Source organism: Melospiza melodia, chromosome 5, assembly GCF_035770615.1.
Source record: "Melospiza melodia melodia isolate bMelMel2 chromosome 5, bMelMel2.pri, whole genome shotgun sequence".
NCBI classification, from domain to species: Eukaryota; Metazoa; Chordata; class Aves; order Passeriformes; family Passerellidae; genus Melospiza; species Melospiza melodia.
In genome coordinates, this window is record NC_086198.1 from 4,999,118 (window position 1) to 5,022,712 (window position 23,595).

Sequence of the window (23,595 nt, forward strand, 5' to 3'; positions counted from 1 at the left end):
TAGCCTAACAAGTAGAAATGGCCTAATAACTATGAAAACAAAAAGCAAATGCCTTGACTGTCTGGGTAAAGCATATCAGAAGTGAAACATACTTTATTTTTTGATGAATTGTACTCAGGAAGAATAGGAAGCTACTCAACTGTTGAGAAAATTAAACCAATTGTTTCCTCCTGTGAACTGTGTCATAGTGACAGATTTTCTCAGTGTACAAAGAATCCTTTGAAGGCAAATTTGCTTGTAATTCAAGTGTTATGGAAAAAAATTGTCTCTTTGTTCATGTTACTAACAGAAACACCCACCCTTTCCTTACATGAGGTTCATTATTGCTGCTACATCTACACTACAGTACAGAAGTGATGACAAAAAAAAGGAGCATTAAACACAGTTTGCAAGTATTATCATAGCAAACATTCCAACACTGAAAGGAAGTATATTAGCTGTAATGTGACTAGGTCAACTGGCAAATTCTGGTTTTACCTAAGGACAACAAACTTCAATGAGCTAAGGAGTCAATATTACAACTTGCAAATTTCTCCTGTGTCTGGCTTTCAGTAGTGCATCAGGCAACCGTCAGCCTGAGATTGAACAGGAAAATGCAATTTGAAAAAAAAAAAAAAGGAAAGAAGAACACAGATTTAGATTGGAGTGATACTGCACACCAGACCTGTGACATCTGGAAGATGTATTGATTTACATTACTGCTGCAAAAGCAATGTAAAAGAATGAGAAAAGCCCCAATATTTTAGTTCAGTTCTATTGAATCTAACAAGTGTAAAGAAATAGTTTTGGGATTTATTTGATACCACTAACATGACTGATGTCACTCAGCTACAATCAAATAAATGTATCAATGGATGAGGCTTCTAACTTCTCCCAGGTAAGGGACAGACTCTGTTGAACTTTTTCCAGTCAGGCATGTAAACTGTGAAATAACTTTACAACATGGTCCATCAGGTATGATTTCTTAGCATAATATTTCAGTGGGAAATATTATGCATCGTAAATTTTAACTACATGGGGTTTTCTACTTATATGAATTATGAAAAAGCAGAAAAAGTATCAATATGCATCACTTTTTAAACATTTCCAACTACTTACAGTATCTTTGACTTTGTGCTTTGGAGCAGAGGAGTATAATGGGAGATCTTTCACAATCCTGTATTTTTTTCTTCCTATTTACTTTGCTTTTGAAGATGGAGGACAAAATAAAACAAAATACAACTTTTTAAAAAGCATTAGTCCAAAAGATGAATTTGAAGGGCTCTATAAATGATGTGTCTTCTGAAAAGGTGTCAATAAGAAAGAATGGGAAGAAGAAAAAAAGTGTTTTCAAAAAGCAAAGGTGACAACAACGCCTACACTAAATGCAAATCTCCCAGTTAATGGTAATTTCACAAAGCCCTTTCTTTTCATTGGACAGAACTAGACTACAATTCAAAGAAAGAATTTAGGAAGCATTTGTTCCTCAGCATTTATTTTCTGTTTCTTTTAGGAAAGAACGGTATCACAATGGCATCCTTCAAATCTCTCAGAAACAACTGTGCTCAAAGTTGATTTGCAATAGAAATCTAAATATAATATACTAAACAGAAATTGTCTCTTTTCTTTGCAACTAAGTAGTTTACTCAAGGAGCAATTAGGTATATGAAAATCATAATATGCATTTTTATATTTAGAATGTAATATTTTACAGTTATTGGAACATGAGATTGAATTGTTTAAACTACAGCATAATAATTCATTCCTACAGCATTCAGTGGCACTAGGCCTTTGGCCTCTTGCCTAACAATACACTAGACAAGAATTACTACATTGTAATTCACACCCTGTCATGCCTTATTGCTTAATTAAAGCATAACCCTTCATGACATGACAAGCAATTTGACTTTTACCATAATAGATTATTATCCCACATAACCTATTTTAGTTTTACAAACCATTCTTTTTTTTTTTCCTTTGTACATGCGTTGTGAATTATCAGAACAATTAAACAGATGTGTCTTTACCTCTAAAGTGTGACTAGGTTTAGGAAGAAATGCTAATAACATAAGGTTGTATTTTTTATCGGAACTATTACTTGAGTAAACTTGGGCACCTCTTTATCTTTTTTCATTTTGCTTTGGGAATTAAATACAGCAACACTTTGTAAAACTCAGATTCAAGTTCTCAAATTAGGTTGCTGCCTATATTTTATTGTTGAGTTTAGCTACCTAAATTATAAAGTTAAATTATTTTGGTGAATTCTAATGTGGTGCTGAAGCAACAATGTGGCTGATGTTACGGTGCCTTTCAAATTCCAGACAAGGAAGTTGCCAGTTTAATTTTGTTGCAATACAGCAGTTAGCTACTCTGTGTGGAACAAACATTATGTAATATGTAAAACATATTTTTCAGAAATAAATCTTTGAATCACTTTCTTACTAAGGTCCCTCCCTCTTCATGTTTCTCAGACTGGAACTTGGTATAATATAGAAAAGCTAATCTGCTGTTATTAAAACACATCTGATTATAACTAAAAATTGACTATGTGAAATTCTTCTTTTGCAAAAAGTCAATTACAAAGCCCATTGACTTAAGCAAAACACTGTTCCATGAGATGAAATGGAAAAATGTGTCAACAGCTGTGAAAACATTCTTTAATATTCCAGTTTGCATTCAAAATATTTTAATTACTAATTCATATTTTATTAATGCCTTCACATGTGCAATGCAACACAGCCATTTGGCTATGAATAATCCTTTGGTTTTGGCAACCACAAGTTCAAAATTAAAATATGTAAACATGGAACTCTGACAATTTGTGTGAACAAAACCCTGAATTTCTTGAGAAGACATACAGGCAATGCATAAAACATGCATACAAAACAATTTTAGCATGGGAATTATATCTACCATACCTAATAGATGTCCTACCAGTTTCATATAATATCAAGGTGCAATTTAATGAGGGTCCACTGAACTCCCTATGTCTTCAAGGTGACTGGGTTGTCCCTGGAACGCTCTCTGCTATAACTATAAAATGTCTATGATGTGACTGTGATATAACTGAAACAGCTGCAGCCTTTGATCATATGCTGGCACTTTATGTACAGATGCAGAATGTGTAATAGGGCCACACTTTATTAACTTGACTGATGTTCTGTTATTTCACTGGTTCCAAAAGCCAAAGGAGACTAGGCTCCACCATGTTGCCCTGAGAATAAATTATTGTTGCAGCTATTCAAAATGAAATACCTATCATTAATGTCTAATTGATTACCAAAACCAAGAGGCACACATTGGCCTCAGCTGATCTGACATTTGCTATGATCTTTAAAGCTGCTGTTACATCTAGAACTATTATTTTGAATTAACACAAAATACATTTTAACTACAGTTTAAAACCACTGCCAGCACTCTGAATGTATGCGTACATTTCCTGTTAATAGCTGTTTCTACATAGATACAGTCTAGTGAAACTTACAGTGAGTTTTTATCGTTTCTTAACTATAAAAACACACAAATTCTGAAGGTGTGATAATGAAGTTAGACCTTGACATGTTAGTAGCTGTATTATGTTGTACAGAAGCATCTTTGTTCTCCTTAGCAAGCTAAAATATCTTTTGTTTCTACCAAAATGTTTAAACAATTCATCTTTATCAAAGCAGCCAAATTAGAGAGGAGATAGTACGCACTTTAATTTGGCTATTTGAGGAAGGTAAATTGTATGTCCAGCAATTAAAAGAAAAATTTACTTAAAACCTAGGTATTTTTCCTCATGCATGCAGTCTGGAAATTCACAGTAACATTATAAATTATAGGTACATTTAAAAACTTGCAATGGGTTAGTTTGTTAATTTCATCTTTTTGTGAAATAGTTCTGTCCATTCTCATAGAGGATCTAGTAATAGTTTTGCACTAATCCTAATAGTCTGAAGTTATTCTAGATATGAAGAGCATATAAAATAGACACTTCTAATGATTTATTTTTTAGTTCCTACTTTTTTCCTCCTAGCCTCCTTTTACATACCTGTATTCTTAACTCTAAATTTTAAATTTTTCTTTGTCCTTATATTTTTATTAGAAGAAATTAAAAAGCCTGAACTCTCAAGTCATTCTGCACCCATACTCTCAGTTTGCCTCCTTCTGTCATCTTGCACAGAAAATTCACATTTTCAGAACCTTTTGGGGCACAAAGGGGATGTTGCAAAATTATTGTACTGCTTTGATGGGATGTCTTTTTGTCTAGGACCTCCCTTATGTAATCCTTGCTTTAGTTTTCTTTTCAATCCCTTCCTCTAAATCCTTTATGCTACAGCTGAGGGGTAACACATCTCAAAAGTTAAAGAGAGCCTGGACCCCACAATACACATGCTTACATTTTTTCCCATGGATCCCTTAATCTAGATACAAACAGCTAAATCTGTTTCAATTCCAGTTTTAAGCATATGTCAGTAAGCATTTATACTTTAATCTTCTTCAGTATGGACATTCCCCAAGAAAGTCTAATTCCTCTAGCCCTCAAGCTTAACCCACCAGATTAAAATGCTGTCTCCTTTTTAGAATCCTGAAAGATCCTGAAATATCTCCAATTATTTTTTCCCCACATCTTGAATGCCTCCCATTTATAGAAACAAGCAAAGATACCAAGTAAATCTAAAATATAAACATTGAAATGGAACAGATTTCTTTCATGAAAATCTGATGTCTATTTTATGAGCTTCATTTTCACTTACATTTGTTATAAGCCACCAGAAATTAAAGCCGTAAATAAGGAATAAATAAGCTAAAGTATTCTAAGTTATCCAGTCAAAAAAAAAAAAAAACAAAACAACAAATATTGCCTGAAAAATTTTTTGAGAGTGAATATCTTCTTATTGTACCCTGGATAACTTTTAAAAACATAGATAAATCTTTAACTAGGCATATGTTTGGCCTCCTTTCCATTTTTTTTCCCCCTTGGCTGCTTTTTGTACTTCCTATATACCATTTGCAATGCAATTGTTCTGCCAAGTATCTCTGATACCTTCCAGCACTCTTTATTCCTTTTCATCTAACATGTTCTTCTCAGTACCTTTTTGTGGGCTTCAGCTCACATGAGTATACTGGACTTAATTAAATTAATTCATCTTAACTGACCCCAGAAAAATATACAGTTAAATTAATCACAAAGAGAAGTTCATTATTGAAGTACTAAATTGAATCTAGAAAGAAGTAATCGCTTTAGAAATACTATAAAATCTCTGATACCAACTCTGGGTCAAAATTAAGAGAACATTTCCAGATAAGCTGCTACTCACCCATTGAAATATCTTAGTTTAATACAACACAGCCTCTGTTCAGAAAGCATATATTGCTATGCAATGCTATTTGTGATGCAAAGCATTCCCCACTGACATAAGGTATCCTTGTTTTTTAATATTGAGTAGTGTACCATTATTCAACTGCATATGTATTAACAAAAGCACTATAATTTTCACAGTAAAACAAATCTTACATCTAAAATCTGAAGAGTTGACACCTATAGTTAAATTTTTTCCATAGTTCTGCAAGATTTCCCCCCCTCCCCACCCTCAGGAGAATATGGATGGCTAAAAAATAACTGTTCTTATGTTCATCTCTTCTCCTACCTTTTCTGACGAGCTGGCTGCAGAAAAGTGTATAAATGGAAAGCTCAATTAGTGCAATTTTTGTATCCTTGGATGTCAATCATGACTGTCGAGAGGTGGGACTTTCAGGATCTCTGTGCATTAATTAGGAACTCATCTCAGAAGAGTAGTCATTACACCTAAGGACCAAAAATAAGTTTTAATTAGAGTCTAGAAGACAGTGTGCCATCTACTCATAAAATTAGTTCTTTAGTTAAAAATGAACAGCTATGGGGCTTGGTTAGTAACAATGCAAAGGGCATAAATCTGCTGCATGCCCTTCAGAAAGCAGAAATATTCTTGCCTTTGTAGGCCTGCCTGGGAAAACTGGAGAAGTTCTGTAGTACTGTGCACACCACTCAGATTTCAGTCAGGCTGTATGAACGCCAAGGTGATTATCAGACCCTTGTGCAATTACTGCTGCTAGGCTGATGTTGAGTGAAGGCTGTAACACAGCTGAAGCTGGATTGCATTCCCCTCTCCTAGCCCAGACCATCTCTGACTGCCTGTGCAAGAGGCAAAGCAAGGCAAGCTCAGCAGAGGGGGAACAGGGGGTGTGCACAGGGCACCAGGGCCGTTCACCACGGACACAGCGCACAGGCAGCTCCGGCTGGCCCGGGGCACGGCAGGGCTCAAGACAGGCTACAGACAAGCTGGGATAACTGCTGTCAGCTGCCCAAGACATCTTGCCTCCTGCCATGACTTATCTGAGGGCAATCAAATATTCTCCCTAAGATTCTCTAGGGAAATAAGGTGTAAATAATTGATTATATAATTTATAAATTAGGGGTAGGACAACAAATTTTAAGAGCTGGTCAGGAAAATAAATATGGCAGCTTATAATTCAGGCATGAAAAGGGGTAAAACTTTGAGGAAAAAATAAGCTTACATTCCAGAGAACAAGAAAAAAGACCTTGTTTGGCTATGGCAAAAACAAGAAATATAACGTATCAATGAAAATATCAAAACAGCACTCAGACTTGTCTAGGAAGGATGAGACAAGACAAAAAGAATCAAGCTCCAGTATGAAAATAAAGAAGGAAAAACAGTCATAAAATGGTTGTAAAAATTCAGTGCTACAAATATTGTAGTTTCGTGAAGGACACAATTTAAAATATACTTAAAATGATAGAAGTAATAAGAATAATAAATATAAAGGTTATCACATAGAAAAAGAGTGGAATGAGAAAGCATGTCAAAAGGAATCCAGGAATAGTAGAACAAGTGTTATGACCTTCTTCATTGCTGTTATGCTTCATGGTCTTTTACTAGACTATGTGTAAATACATTTAGGAGACATACTTTTCTGAAACATTTGTTTGAGAAACATATACTATAAATTTCCAATCTAATCAGCATACCTGAGGAGTAATGAAAAACAGCACTGAATTTAATAGCAAAAAAAGCAGTAGCTATTGCTGCCAGGTAGTTAAATTATTTTATCCTAAATAACGGTGTATGATAAAATTAACATTATAGTAAGGGAGCAATCAGTCTTTTAAAGACATTCAGAAAAATGTGGACAATTTAAGCTGATATCATTCCCAAAAAAATGCTAATTCCATTAATAAATATGTTTAATATTTTGCTCCCAAATGAAATTTCATAATATTTTTAAAGCAATATTTCTGGCAAAATTTTTCAGCTAAAAATTGTTTTCTAGAGAACAGGCACAGCAACACTCTCCATAATGTATAGACTTGGAATATTTCTGTATTTGTATATCTGTATTTTCTGGTAGATTTCAGTGGGCTTCTTCAGGTTATCAGATATGCTGGCAGTACACACCAATACACTCTTGAGAGTGTTAAATCTGAAGCTTCTACTTGAAAGTTCAACTTTCTTTCTGTGAAACAGAGTATATGCTACTGCTATGGATATATGTATACAACAAAATCTGGTATTTACTTCTCTGTAGGTCTAAGTTATTTTTCACATGATAACAGATTTCAGGAAAGGCCATGTTTAATATTGACTGGCACCATGGGGAGGTTATTTTAAATGAAAAGAAAAAGGAATTTATCCAGGGCTTGTCACTTGTATGGTCTGAAGTAAAGAAAACTCCTGAGTCTTGCTATCTGGTTTCCGACTAGTAACATGTGACCTTTCTTGTCAGCTGCTTCTCTTGATTAAGAAGACAGAAGAGATAATAGATACACTAGACTCCAGAAGAGACAGAGAACCTTTGTTCCTCTGTACAATTATATCAATTTTTATAATGGTTTAATTTGTTGTTATTCATAAGGGACAATGCCAAGAGCTGGAGCAAAGGACTAGCAAAGTACAGACTGCATGTTAGCAGCATGGTGCCTTCTCAGTCCTTCATGTTTCCAAGTTTGCCTCTTCTAAACTCCTACTCCAATACACTATTTTGGAAGCCAGCCATAAAAGAGGCTAACTCAGACAATAAAATCTGAGTGATCTACTGAACTGTGACTGAGATTTGTGACCTGCCTTAAACTGAATCAGATTCAGCTACAAGACTTCTTACAAGCAGCTCTCACCAAGAGCCTGGCAGAATGTCAACACAGTTGTACTAAATATTCAACATAAAACTTGCTGAGAACCACATGGTATCATGTATTGTCATGAAAGTAACTTAAAGCTGGATTAGTTCACAGGAAAAGAACAACAAAAAGTAGCAATTAGAAAATGTTTCTTACAGTGGAGAATGTTATATAGCAATTAAATTACATTGAACAGAATATCAAAAAGAGGAATAATACTAAAATTAGTTCAGGCATCCTCCTGGCCAACTTTGAACCCTTCACTGAAGTTTGAAAGTCTGATGCCTTGTCCAAAATTTCCCCTGTGGTCAAAAAAGAAAGGGAAAGGCACTTCCAGATATCAGGCTGGACTTTAAAGAGCTTCGACCTTTATGCTTGTAGTGGGAGTGTTGAGCACAGACTTGGACATGTTGGCAAGTACTCATTTTTACTTAATCTACATCCTACAGTTTGATTTTCAGCAGTGTCTAGAAAATAAATTTCATGGCAGCATTGAACATTTACCTGCATATTCAGATGCTACCAGAGATACAGGCAGGGATTTCACAATTTCTGTAACACCAGCCAAATGCTGATGGGCAGTACTGTGCAGAGGTCCTTATTCCTATTGATCAGTGCCTTTCCCGCTCCCTACCACAAAACTTAAACAAAAAAGTAATAATTTTTCCTATTTATACTGAATTGTAGTTATTGTCTCATATTGTTAATACTTCAGTCTTTGGGAAAAAATAATTTTATCCTGCTTTAACAGTTTTATTTTTCTTTCTTCAAAAAGAGACGAGAAAAATGAAAATATTTTGATTAATTTATCACCATAGATGTGTTCTTTCCTCCAGTTAAACTAACATTTTAAGAAAATTTCTGAGACTCCTATAAAAAATAAACCTTAGAGTGTGATCAAAGCCAAGAAGCCTACAGCACACATACTTAGCTTTCAGTCTAGAAATAGACTATGGGGTTGGAACTGGAGGACCACAGTTTATTCTTTGCTAACTGATGAAACATTTAACTGCTTAGTCTTGAAAAATAATAAGAATCTGAAATTCAAGCTGAATATCAATGTGTTCACACAAGGGGTGGAGATAAGCCGATAAACATAATATATAGCTTTTAACCCCATGGAATAGGTCTTATCTTCAGTAGTTTCTGGCTGAAACTGTAGTGACAACAGAAGAATATTTATGTAAGAACTATACAGAAGTGTGCAATAAAGCACTGGAAAATATAGAAGTATAAAGAAAAATGAATTAAAATTTGACTGAAAAGAAGTAGCAAAATTTATTAGAAGTAGCAAAACAAGCAGAGAGAGATTTCTCCATGGCCAGCACTGTCAACAGATCCAGGCCTCTTCCTGAAATCCATCCATTTATCACACAGCATTGGAGTCACTTTGAAAACTATTCCATTGTAGTCAGCAACACCCAAATTGCAAATGGAAGTTATAAATCAGACAGCAGTACCACAATGTTTTCTACTGTCAAGACAAAAACCACTGCTGACTAATGAATAAGAGAAGAGTTTGTTTTAAATTAAGATACACCTGTATGTGATAACTTGGGTTTCAGCATTTTGCTGCCTCATTATGGTACACAATCAACTTTTTTATTTGTTAACTTTTCTTTATCTCAATTTCTGCATTAGTTCACAGAACCAAAAAATTTTCCTTCATTATTGATTGGGAAATTTTTGATTGCTTTTAACTGTATTCTTACATTTTTAAAAATTGGAGAAGTTCAGAACATCATGGTCTTCATTATAATACAAAAATGTTTATTAATTTTGGGGAATGTGAGAGGCCACATTTAAAAATATTTTCTGTTCTTTAATTGAGCTAACTGATAACACTACAGCTTGTTGGTTAAAACTTTGTGAGAAAAAAAAAATCACAGATAAAGTATAATATAGTAATTCTAAGATATAATAAGACAAGATTAGAAGAACTACTAATTATAAAATTTCTGGCTGATTTCAGCTTGACTAATGGGTTTCTTTCATTTGTTGGAATTGTGTGATCAAAAAAGGTAACCAAAATGTTAACAAAAATCTCACAAGAAGAAAGGGATTAAGGCAGCACTGGCAAAATGATGCAGGAGTGATACTGAGAATGAAACATCGTTGTGCAGAAACAATTAAGGTAAAAAAGGAAGAACCTGAGCTTGCCTAAATTTGAGAGAATAATGTTTTAAGCAACATTATGCTTGTACTGACTCATGCTGCCATGCTCACAGAAGGGTCTGGGTGGGAAGGGACACGAAAAACCACCTAGCTCGAGCCATGGGCAGGCACACCTTGTTGGCATCCCTTCCATTTGGAGACAGAAGTTAGGATCTGGATCTGCTCTTTTAAGCTGTCTCTTTAACAGATACTGGGGTAGTTGAAGTGCCCCATGAGAACCAAGCCTCCTGAACACAGGACTGCTCCTATCTGTCTGTAAAGGGCCTCATACACGTGGTCAGGTAGCCTGTAGCAGACCCTCACTATGTCACCTGTCCCTGCACTCGCTTTATCCTGAGCTGGAAGCTTTTGGCTGACTCCTCATCCATCCCCAGGCAGAACTCCATGCATTCCAGCTGGTCATTGACAGAGAAGGAAACACCACCACCTCCTGGCCTCCCATATCTGTTCCTCCTAAAGAGCCTATAGCCTTCCATTCCAACATTCCAGTGACAGAATCCACCCCACCACATTTCTGTGATGTCAGTAAGATTATATGTCTCCAGGCATGCACATCTAAATCCTCATCTATTACTCATGCTACTTGGTCTTCCATAGAGGCATCTAAATTGTGCCCCCAATGAAGTCAACTTATTGCTGAAGTGGCTGGAATTCCTTTGTGCAGCTCTTCTCCTGTTGGCCTGTGATACCTCTGCAGGCTTCTGGGCATCTATTGCTGGCACTAGCATCAAACTGGCAGGAGTGGAATGGATTAAAATCCCCCTTCCCTGGAAAGTTTCAATTAAAGTCTTCATCATCTTGTCAAAGCAATGAATGAAGATGCTGTTGTCCTCCTCTGATAGATGAGCTCCATCAGCCTCCAGCAGACCAGGTTTCTCAAAATGAGTCCCATGGTGTAATGGATAAACCCCTGGCTGTGCCACCATTTGTCAATTCACTGGAGTCAGCCATCCCTTTCAAACCCCTTTCCTCTGACTAGCAGGACTGATGAAAAACCTACCTGTGTTCCAGAGTCCCTTACTGCTGCTTCCCAGACTCTAATCCTTCTTGATGCTCCTCAGACTGCTTTGGCTGCATCCCTGGTGCCCAGGTGAAAGCACAGCAGCTGACAGTAGCCAGGAGTCAGTACGTGGCTTTGCAGGCTCTCGGCACCGTCCCTGACACGAGCTGCAGGCGAGCAGCACCCCTCTCTGGAGAGCACTCCAGCCTGCCAAACGGGTGCCTCCATAGCTCACAGAAGAGTCACCTACTGTTTACTACCTGTGGCCTCTTAGTTGGTTGTGGCACAGGGAGCACGTTGGACTGCATTATTCAGCCCCAGCAGGTCTCCTGAGGTGAAGAGTTTTTCCTCTCCAGTTTGCAGAGCAGTGAATGGGCTCTCTAAGGGCACCTCAGGCTTCAAGGAAGTCTCTTCCTACTGCTGGTCCTTGCCATTGCAAGCTTTCCTTCTCATGTATTACTGGCCCCCCTTCCTGCAGTGTGTGTGCTGTGGGGGAAGTTTTCAGCTGTTTGGCTGCAGGCTTTGGGTTCCCTGCAGACTGTACTTGGAAACAGCTATTTAACTCCTTCTCAGCCTCCCTGATGTTATATAGCCTTATCGCCACCTCCTGCAGCTCAGCCACCTGCATGTTCCACTGACCTGGGCAAGTGAACCTATTGTGATCAACCTTTCCTGTACTTGTGATGTGTTTCTGACAGGAAGGGATAACACATGTCTTTTTAGGGAGATACTCTTTGTAACTTTGATCGTTGTCACAGAACCTTACAGAAATGTGTCACTGAGACAAAATCAAAGTTTACAGTTGGGCTCACCAGGTTCACCCTATCAGAAAAGGGAGCAGTGTCCTAGTATCAAGACTAAGAACAGTAAAGTAAAAGAAGAAATGGCAGCATAGTCTATCTGAAGAAAACACTTGTAAAGGTTATATAAAGGATGAATCGATTGACATGAAACTGGAGCAAGAATTTGAGAGCATGGCTTCAGTCTGAAGTTAGGTCAACTGCCATATTCAATCCTGCCAAAGTGTTGGTAAGGTTTTTTGCTTGAAATAGAAGCCTGCAAGACAGACTGGGGAAGAGACCACAGGTGCAGCTTGCCCCTGTACTGTCATAACAATAAATAAGGTTATCTGTCATGATCAAACCATCTGGAGAAGTCCTTTATACTGCACTGAATAGATGTTACACATTTATTTAAGGTTAGAAAGAGTGCTTAAAACAGCACTGATTTGCAAGGAATAGTCTACGTCCTATGATTAAAGGCAGTATCACTGTTAATGCACAGGCAAAAATTGTAGGAAGAATTTTAAGAGCATTTTGGTAATAATATAAGTTTAAAAACGAAAAACAGATGTCCATTCAAAATGCTATATTCTTCAGCAGTCTAGAACTGAAAGCAGTGATCCAGACATCAGTGTCTGGGTATTTATTCCTTTTTAGAAAAGTTATTTAAAAGAGAGGTTGTTTTCATCATCATATATCAACAAGTCAGATTGTAAGAAAAATTATCTACCCTGCAAGTAACAAATTCACAAAACCCAACACCAAATCTCTTTTTCTTGCTAGTAAGATATACACTCAAGCTTTGCAACTCAGGGTATATATGGAAATCCAGCTAATCATGGGATTACCTACAGGACAAAATTAATTACAGATAAAAGAACAGGATCTAGATTGAGCTGTAGCCTTGACCTACCCTCCTTTTTCTGCTATAGAATGCAAAAGCTGTGTTAAAGGACGTATTTTTTCAGAAACCTGAATGATCATTATGCTTACTTTTCCACTGCTATCTCTGTAATGCAGTGCATGCTTGGCATGCTCCCTAAACATCATAACAGGAAAATAAACAATAGGTATAATGTCTTTCCTGAGAAGCAGACAGGTAGACTGAGAAATATTATGTACCAAGCTGATAGTTTACAGTGTGTGCAAGTGAAACTGAAATTAATTCCAGTTCCTTTGTTTTCTCCCTTATGACCTCTCTTCTGACAGACTCAAAATCCCCTCAACTTCCCATATATAGGAGGGACCACAACACATTTGGTACTCTGAGAAAAATCTGCCTGTTATCTGTTTTCCACATTAAATCCACTTCACTGCAAAAAGCTCTTCTATCAGCATTTCTGTCTACAATCATAAGGTTGCTACAGCCTCAACTATAAAGTTACAAGAGTAGCTCTTTCTTTCTATAGCTATCAGTTCTTTTCCCAATAAACTTGGCACGTTTCTCTGCAACACCATCTTTTTGTGGGCTGCAACATATGGGGCTTAATAACATAAAATCAGATTGCAATTTTTAGCCTAGCCTCTCCTGTTCTACTTGTACACAAAATAAAAGTGGCTGCTGCCTACCTTCAATGACCCTCATAGACAAGAGCACCTTGTCAGAGATCATTTTGTAACAGATAAGCAAAACAAATATCATGTCGTCAAACATAAACACATCTTACCCCCTTAAATTTAAGCAGGCAGTTTAACACAGCTTAACTTACCAAAGATATTAAACCTGAAAAGGTTCCCTGGCTTTCCAATCAGAAAGACCAAGCAGGGCTACCACAGCTTTTCTATGCTACCATTTAGCACCTCTGAATCAAGTCACCAGCTGCTGGAGCTTTGCCTCAACAACGGTAAACCAGAGACAGTAGCAAATTAGCACTTCCCCTCTTGGGCTAGCTGGCTGATACCTTAAGGAGAGGAAAGTAAAGGCCTCATTAAAGTTGCTTTTCTTCGTGAAGAAAAACAAGTTAGGGTAGGGTAATACCCTCAGAGTGTTTACAGATAGCAAAAAGAAAAAAAAAACCAAAAAAACAAAACAATAAAAAGCCCCAACAACCCACCACACTTTGCAATAGGGCCAATGTAATGATCTCTCTGGATCACTGGGATGTTGGGGAAGATGTCAACATCTTTTTCTGATGATCACCAACTGATTTAACTGATTCATGAAAAATGAACCGGCACTTAGGAGACTTTTCTAAGTTGCAAGCTGCAATTCAGAGTTTAAAGTTTCTTTGCATCTATGAGGGGGCATATACCATCTCCCTTTCTGAGCCACATCTATCTCTCATACAGACTCTTTCTGGAATCTCTGAAAATTCTCCCCTTTTAAGCTAATTTTTTTTTTTTCCATTTTCATTTGAGTATTGAAACTGAGAAAAAAATTAATTTTTTTAGTGTGTACAGTGGTACATGCCACTTTTACTGACTGCCTTTATAATTGGTCTAGGTAATGCTGATTAAATCCCCTTTGATTCTTGAAAAAATGCCTTAATTGAAATAATTTACTAGAATTAAGTTTCGATTGAGTTTTTTTTTCTCCTCTCTTCTGCTTGAGCTGAGCACTGAAGGAACTTGAAGACATTGGCATATAGCCTTCCCACAGTGCTGTGTTCTCCTCTGGCTGCAGGAATGTCCTGTAGCAAAACACAACTCATTCCTTTATGGGGAAGGCTGAAACATTTGGGTAAAGTTGTTGCTACTATCCTCTATTCATGCACGTTAATGCCACAAAGTTTGGGAGTAATATTTCATTGGCAAACTAGTAGCAAACTTCATGCTTAAAAAATTTGTTTTCAAATGACTTCTAATCATAAATATTCTTTGTTTACTTCCTATTGTTGAGAAACGTGGTCACAGTCCAAAGTCAAATTGGTACTATGTTAACTTTCTCTCTTTGTAGCATCAGCACTTAGTGGGGAAGAGTTTTTTGAAGCCTTGGAAAAGCAGAAAAAAAAATGTCATCAATCTAAGTTTGCAAAAGTGTTCAAGTTGAGCCTGGCAGTAATTTTTATAGTGGTTAACCCAGCTGTTGACAGTCAAGTACTACACTTCTGGTTCACAGGCCACCCCAGCTTTACAAACCATGAATAAGGACCACATCACTACAATTTCTGTTGCAAAGCAATCACACAGATGGAATATATTCACTGGAATTGTTGTCATTACATTGCAAGAGTCCTATTGTCATTCTATTGCAAAGGATCCATATTGCTAGAGTCTCATACCTCCTTGATGTTTCTCACAGGCATCTCCTCTAAGCACTGACTCTTCCTTGTCCTCACAGCAGCCAACTGACTCCAATTCCCCTCAACCAACCAATCCACTCTTTTTAACACTCTTCGTATTGGCTACAGCTGTGGCCTGTTAAAGTCAGGCCTGCTCCTAATCTTTAATAATTAACCCAGCTGCAACTCTTTAGGGGGTAAGATTACATTCTATACTAACCTTAATTTACTTATATTCTATCCCCCACATCAAATGTCAGTGTTTCTTTCCAGTATGCTGTTTCTGTATAGACCTCTGTGTTTAGATAATGCAGTAAAACATCTAGTTTAGTCTTCAGATTTAAAGTAAAAGAATCTGAATAATGATGGTGATACTGTCCTTTTAGCCAAGTAATGATCTGCAAAAGTATCTCCTTCTCATCATTAAAGACAAATTGGTAAACTGTCTTATAAGAAAGTTGATATACAAATAATCTCATAGGGTGTTCAGTCAGACTAAAGCAGCATCCTTTTGCACCACAAGAGTTGTACAATATTCAGCTTTCTATTTACATCAGTTAAAGGTGTAAGGCAGTAGAAAAGTAATCAAACTATAGCTCTGATTCCCTATGCCCTGTAGGAAGTGTGCTAATGTTTTTGTGTGCATGACACTGCTTCTGCTTACTGTATGTAACTAAGTAAAAGTGTTAGCCATACTAAACTTTCTGTTGATAATTCTAACAGGCTGGCTTCATTTCTACTTTAAAATATCTATGCACATATGTGTTATTACATTTCTCTTTTTCAATCATTATCTAAGTCAACAGAGAGATCTTCATCAAGACAGCTTGTATTTATCACACTTCATGTACTTAAATTGTATGTCACCCTGTTAAATAAAGTCCAAGGAAATTCTTGATTGATACTGAAGTTAACCATATGTTTATGTAGCAAGTCAGCAGAAACTAAATTCATTATTAAAATCAGTTTTATGTAATTATTATTAACTAGTATTTGTTAAATACTTGTTTTCTGTAGTCTTTGGTTGGGTGAAATGATAATTTAGTGGTCACTGTTTGTAATATAACCAAAACCCACTAGTGTGTGAAAAAGGGCACAAATCTCAAAACAGTTCAGAGAGCTTGTTTTCTGACAGCTAGACTGAAATAAAATATGATTATGACATTATGTAATCGTGTATATTTTAATGAAACTCTAAGAAGTGAAACCCAGCCTTTCCTTATGTGCTGCCCCTTTCCACCAGAATAAGGATAAGGGTAGGGAAAAAAATAAACCTAGTATTTTTCCCAACACCACCCAACCACTTTCAGTCTCTTTTTTCTTTTGTAGGAACAGGAAAAGCTCAAACCAAACTAAAAATAATTGCAAGAAGTATTACTGCAGTTGTAAAAGCAAACTCTGAGTAATGAGATTTTTCTTTCTTGGGTATCTGCATTTTATTATGTTCCATATTTGTGTGATCCTATACTGTTTTTCCCAAAACACTTCTGTGTCACTGAGCAAGGATGTGCTCTGGGCATGAATAGGGATCACTTCTTGAAGCATGCTGTTAGTCATTAGACCCCTCTTAGATTTCTGGCAGAAGTTGCAAAATGTGAAATAAAGAAAGCAGATGCTATCAGAAGGACATGTCCATTTATTAAACTTCTGCTATGTAGAAGTGGATTCTAGATCCTATCATAGACTTCTTACAGGGTACTGCACATCCCCTAAAATGTATTCTCAAAGTTGATACTAAGTGATGTATTCCCTGTTTCTGGGTCTATGGAGCTGGCTTGAAATTTTGTTCCCCATTTAAAAGTAATGAAGATTCACAACTTCAAACATATCCATGGTTGTAATATTAAGCTGTGTCAAGAACTTAGACCTATAGGATTCTGATTTTCTGCACAAATAGGGCTCAGCATCATAAATTGTGTATGCAGATAATTGGATTCTTTTACTTTAGTCCCTATGACTACTTGACACAGATTTTTAGGCATAGCCTTAAAATAGTGTAGTTTCCTGGACTTGTGAAGAGTTTAACTTCAAGCTAGGCACTCAAAATTCTCAAATATTTCTATCTGTGAAGTAGCTAAAAGGGAAGCATTAACTTTTCACTAGCTTGTGTATGGATAGACAGACTCAAGACTGACCTGTAGATCAAGATGGAGTGTATGTGCTGCCAACAAAAGAGCACAAGATCATGATGTAGGTACTGAAGTGTCAAACTCTTATGAGGCCAGTTTCCTGTGCAATGCCATCGGAATCACAGTAGAGGTGACAAGAGCACATTCATAAAACCATAGTGGACTTGGGAACTTCTATGCACTGCACTTTCTGGAATAAGTGAGAATAATCTATATTAGGATTCCTTGTAAATCATTCATTTTTCTTCTGAGTCTTTGACCCAGCCCCATCCATCTGCCCTGGCTTCTGTGACATTATACATAATAATCTCCTGCCCCACAGGTGGGGTTTGAAATTAAATTGATAGCCATGAGTGGAACGCCTACAATAGTGATGAGTGCCATGTGAAAGCTCAGAGGGTAACAACTATATAGTAAAAAATGCCTTGGAACACACTTTGTGCCAGGGTGATTGAAAAAGCTATTTGGTCATCCCAGCCTGCTCCTTTGGTTTGAACCAGGGATGATTTGGAAAAAAAGGAGGAATCATGCAGCTGAAGATTGTAGTATTTGATATATAAAAATTGCCTAGTTGAAATTTACATGGTCAAATTTAATTCTACTACTTGTAACTCCTGATTACTTGATTTTGGAACTTTGAAATTCTGTTATTGCAGCTGTTTTCACTCTGCTGGCAAATCTGTACATAGTTCTACATGTTTTGGCTCCCATTAAACCTATGCAACAAGAAAGAAGAAAGTAGAAATCTCCTACCCTTCCTATGTTCTGAAAAGCTGCACAAGAACAAAAAAACCCCAAACCCATAATCCACACAAAAAACTGAGATTTTGATAAATATTTTTTCTATCTTTGAGAACTGGCAGTGGTGCTTTATCAGTCAAACACCTAACAAGTCTTTAATCACTAGTCAATGTAGTTCAAACTCATATGTCAGGTCCCACTTGAGCTGATACACTTACAATGTCATTCAATGTCAAGCATCTGGTTGGCATCACTGCATAAAACTGGGTATCATGCAGATTTAAGAGTTATTTGATGGTCAAAAATCTGATATATTATTTTTAAAATGGACATAACACTTCAGGGCTTTGGAATCAACTTGTTAAATTGGCTAAAAATTAATAAGAAGTCAGAGTTCTGTCAGGTTTCTCTTCTTGCTCTGCGTACCATGAGGATATTGAGGCACAATGAGTATAATATTGTCCCTATAAAGAGTTCAAAACACATTGGGCAGTGCTGCTTATAGTCAAAGCTCATGCAGCAGAGGTGTTTTTGTACTGCATGTTCTGGCTGTATTGGCTGTCATGAAAACAGGAGGTCACTTACACCTCATTAGGGATTCTGTCTCTAAAAATATTTAATCTGCAAATAAATGTATTAAATTTATCAATGATTGGATTTATTTACTAAAACACCTTTATGGAAGCCATAATTAATCCTTTTCTTCAAGCATGTTCAGTCACTTTTACAGGAATGATACTTTTGTATTGCCCACCTAATTGCTAAGTGATACCCAGCACAGGAGAATCTGTTGTACGATGGCAGCTAAGGTGATACTCTTCTTGCCTTTTGTAACTATTTGAGGTTTTTCAGGTTGTACTGAGAAGGACTACAAGGATATTCAGTACAGAGTGTTACAAGATGGAAAGGTACAGAATCAAAGACTTGCCTGCAGGCACCAATGCCCCTTGTTACAGCTGTTCTTTCTACTTGCACAATTAGGATACTTGTTTGAGCCTGATAAGATTTCAGTATACATCATGGTATTTCTATTTTTTATTTATATTCTGTGACAGGGTATAAATCCATATGGAAAGCATAGGGCTAATTGGTTCATGTCCTAAAATGAAAAAGCTTGTTGATGTCTCTTGTGATAAAACTGTTGTGCATTGAAATTTCCCCTTATATAGGGGAAATATATGTATAGTTAAAGTAATGAGAGAGGATGTTGCTAGGATCTTATGGCATAGAAAGCATATTACTTTCTTTAAGTGCTCTCTAAAAAAAAATTAAATCATTTTAAGGTGGAAAAGGATGACAACGATAACGTTGAACTTTGAAGAGATTCACATCATTGTTAAACTTTCTCAACCTCACAAAGAGCTAAATCTGTATAAAATAAAACAAGACTTTGTTCTACATATAGTAGTTTTCAGTTATCTGAAAATGCATGTTCTAGTAGCATGTTCAAAAAAAAGAATATAACTGACATTAAGTTTCTGTTAAAAGAATTCTGTCAAGGTAAAGAAGAAAGAAAACTAAAGAAGCTGTACATCATTGGTATGTGGTATAATTAGCTGTGGCAGGTCTTTAATTGTTGTAGACAAGATGACAGAAGCTACTTATGACAGTTTTGTGGACTATTTATATACCAAAGTCATTATGACCCCTGAGCTTCTTTAAAAAATTGAAATTTCACTAATGAATTTTCAATTTATAGGCAGAAAGCCTATCTTAAAGCAATTTTGAACAAAGTCTGTGATGTGTAAGTGAACTAAAACTACCTAAAAGAAAGCTGAGAAATCCCTCTAGGAGAGGAAACACCACAGTAATATAGAATAAACTATGATAGTACCTGGTGTTTGTGCTTCTCTGTGTGCAGGAGCTGTGATGGAAAAAGGGGGATTTCTGCTGGAAAGAAAAAAAGAAGTGGTTCAAAAAGTAACTGAAAGTGGGAAAATGGTAAAGAAATTTACTGTTACTACATTTTGATAGTTGCCTAAGATGGTTTATGTTTCCAAGTAGTAAATTTATGCAGATGAGCTTGGAATCTTTGGAAATAGGCAGTAAAAGCAATGTGTGAACATTAGAGGATGTGTCGGAAAGATTCCTGAAGTTGGCTGTAAAGATTTTTAATTCTGCTTAAGTAGCTCATATGTACAACATGCAACAGGTATGTTTCTATAAAGAGACAGCCAGGATGCACAGAAGAGACAGGGATAACATGAAAAATATGAGCATGCTTCTTTGAACCTCAGAGACTGGGATGCAGAAAAGAAAGCAGTGTTGGCAGGGAGAATTGGATTATGCCAGGGGAAGGGAGGATCCAAATGCCACTATCCTTTTTGGGCCACACACAGCTTCAATGGGAAACCAACTCCAGAAAAACAGATTCTACTATGGAAGAAAGCAGAGGTACGAACAAAAGTGAACTAAAAGAACTGTGAAAACCCATGGAAGAACCAGAAAACAAGAAGTTGTAACTCCTGCAGATTTCAGAGATAAGATCTTTTATTGAGATAAAATCTTCATTACCTAAGGGGAGAATCTGAAAGCAATGCCACACACAGGGTGAATGTTCCAGAGTCTTTTGATCTTTCAGACACTTTTACAAAGAAAACTTTGATAAGCTCTTGATGTCCTAGCCAAAGATGTTACCACAAACTCTGAAATAACGAAAACAATTTTATAATCTATAGTTTACAGAGATAAAAGCCATACAGTTTTTTACAGTAATATATTTGCACATATACTTACTTCTCAGATTATTCTTGTGCTTCTTAGATGTGATCCAGCAAGATAACCAACAAAATAATTACAAGAATGCTGGTGCCTGCATAAATTCCTATTTACTTAGAAGTCAGCAGGCAACCTCCAAATTTAAATTTACGCATCCCTGAACACATGATGTGTGTCGAGGGATCAGAATCAAATTAAAGCTCTAAGTCACAGTATCAGAAATGGCTATACAAGCCAAGGCTGTTTATCCACCAAAGTTAGGAAAGATATATGCTAATAATCCAAAACTGAAAGAAACAGTGAAAAAAAAATTAGTTTTGGGGGAAAAGAAAATTTATATCATGTTGTATCATTTGTTGATGGAAACCTATTTATTCTATAATGATGATATTTATACAGTGGTTTTTTTACTTCTATGGTTGTCTTTTTTATAGGCTTTAAATGAATAAAATAGTCTTTGCCACTACAGTACAGTAAAAGCTCCTTACATCATTATAGACCTTAGAGAAATCTGATAGAAAAAGTAGTTATGCACTTTCTGTTTTATTTACAGTATAATTAAAGTAATTATTGTAGTTTTTACAGTAGTACACCTTTTATAATTTCATAGCTGAAGTGAGACCTGGGATAAATAATAGCTATCTAGTGCACTTACTGGAGACATTATTTACTTTTAGAAGCTATAGATTACCTTATAATTCACAAAAGAAGCAAAACCACAAACTCACTTGCAAAGCACATCAATAAAGACTCTAAATAAATATTAGGTCCAGGTAGAGGTTCAGTGGGTATTTCTTTAATATAATACTATTAATACATGTTTACAAATGCATATGCAAACCACTTAATTTTTAAAATACCATTGTTACAACCATTTATATCTGTTTTTCATTTTTAAATAGACTAGGTAACTTCTCCCTCAATGAACTTCTTTGTATGTGTTTTAACAACAAAAAGCAATTTCGTATGTACTTGCATTAGAATAATAATTTTTAACACCTTCACTTTGTTTTTTCTGATATTACTTTATCTCTGCAGGTCACACAAACCTGACTGTTCTTCAGTTGAGTCAACAAGTCCTTAGCATGAAAAAAAAAAAAAATCCACACTCTCTGAACCCTTCTTGTCTCTCTCTCTTTTACACTACGTAAGATTTTTGTTGATTTAATTCCTCCTAGAAACACGACATTCGATTGAGTGTTGCTCATGCTGCTTGACCATAGCTTGAATGCTAAAAACAGTTCATGCACTGCAGAGATAATGTTCTATGTTGCAAAATGTAAACCTTCAACATCCCATTCCTCCAAATACAAGAGCAGACCCTTTGAGTAAAACTGAATTTAGCAGTTGCTAAAGAAACCAAGAGACATATACTAGAAAGAACCTCATTCTTGGTTTTTAGTACTACCTTTCTTATTAAGTGGTGGAGAGAAATGTTGGCAGAGAATATTCCACTAGCAGATGGCACTTAAGTTGGAATTAAATACTGCAACAGTATCCCATTTGGACCCTATTCAAGAATGAATGCTTCCACACAAGAAATTACTTAGTAAACCAGGACTTCTCAGGCTGGAAAAGAGATGGCTGAGTAGGAATGTGATAGAAGTTCATAGGCATGAATAGAAATTAATTATCCAATGTATTTTTTAACAAAAAACCAAAATTAGCTTGTAGGTGAGGGTTACTAAATGCAAAAAAGGCACATCTGCTACTAAAAAGATGTAAATTCTGTCATGGCCCAATACTAGAAAAAGGATAGATTTTTCAGAAAACGAGGCACTTAGGGGAACACAAACAAAATCTCCTCAAGTGAATATATTGTAAACATTCTTAGAAATGCCATATTGAGAAAACTGCATTCTATGAAATTCCAGAAACTTATCTCATGTTTGAATTACTAACAACCAGTATTTTTGTGTCATAGCTCTATTACTTTAGATCTGTTTAATTCTACTGCCAATTCTGATTGCTCAGATTAAATTAGGCTCAAATCAGAAGTGGTATGCACCTGATCTGTGAATGATCTGGTACCATCATTCACCATTTCCAAGGCAAATGATCACTCTATACATACAGACCCAATTATCATTTAAAGGAAGACTCTTCATAATAATTTATCACACTGATTCTTCAGCCATGTTAAATATTTTTTCCATTCTCACATTATAAGTTCTTTGAATTTATTTTGTACATTTTTCCATTGTCAATAGTTTTGCTTTGTCTGAATTATTCTGTACCATTGCCCTGAATAATCATGAATTGACTAAACCCAGCAACTTATATCTAAACATAAGATGCCTGCAACTAATAATGGTATTCTCCTGTGGTATTTCAAAAGAAATAAAGGCATTTCCAGTCACCTTTGAAAACCACATTTTGAAGAAATTGTACTGCTCTAAACTCTTATTTGCTACCTATTTGAGATGTGACATGAGTAGGTTAGAATCCTGAATTTTGTTTGACTTGGCATTTGTTTATTTTCTGTAAGTTGCAATTAAACCTATTTGAAAAACTGGCAAATAAAACACTTCCATTACCAGTTGTTCTGTGATGTAGGTGATAGATCTGAAACACTCACACTAAAACTATAGTTTACTTCACTGTTGTTCTTGCTCTCTTAACCTGCAGGTCAGTAAGATCAAAATTTTGCACAAATACAGGAATGCAATCCTATTCCCTTAGTAGCAATCAAACT

At 36.1% G+C, this 23,595-nt stretch overlaps 1 protein-coding gene across 14 annotated transcripts in view; it reads right to left on the reverse strand.

The window, feature by feature from the left end:
• TENM3 (teneurin transmembrane protein 3) overlaps positions 1–23,595 on the reverse strand; it is a 1,293,822-nt gene that overhangs the window by 593,459 nt on the left and 676,768 nt on the right. For all 14 annotated transcript variants that reach the window (XM_063156143.1, XM_063156142.1, XM_063156144.1 and 11 more), the window contains one exon: positions 5,610–5,767. The gene's annotated coding sequence lies outside the window, so the exon portion shown is untranslated. The remainder of the gene's footprint in view (positions 1–5,609; positions 5,768–23,595) is intronic.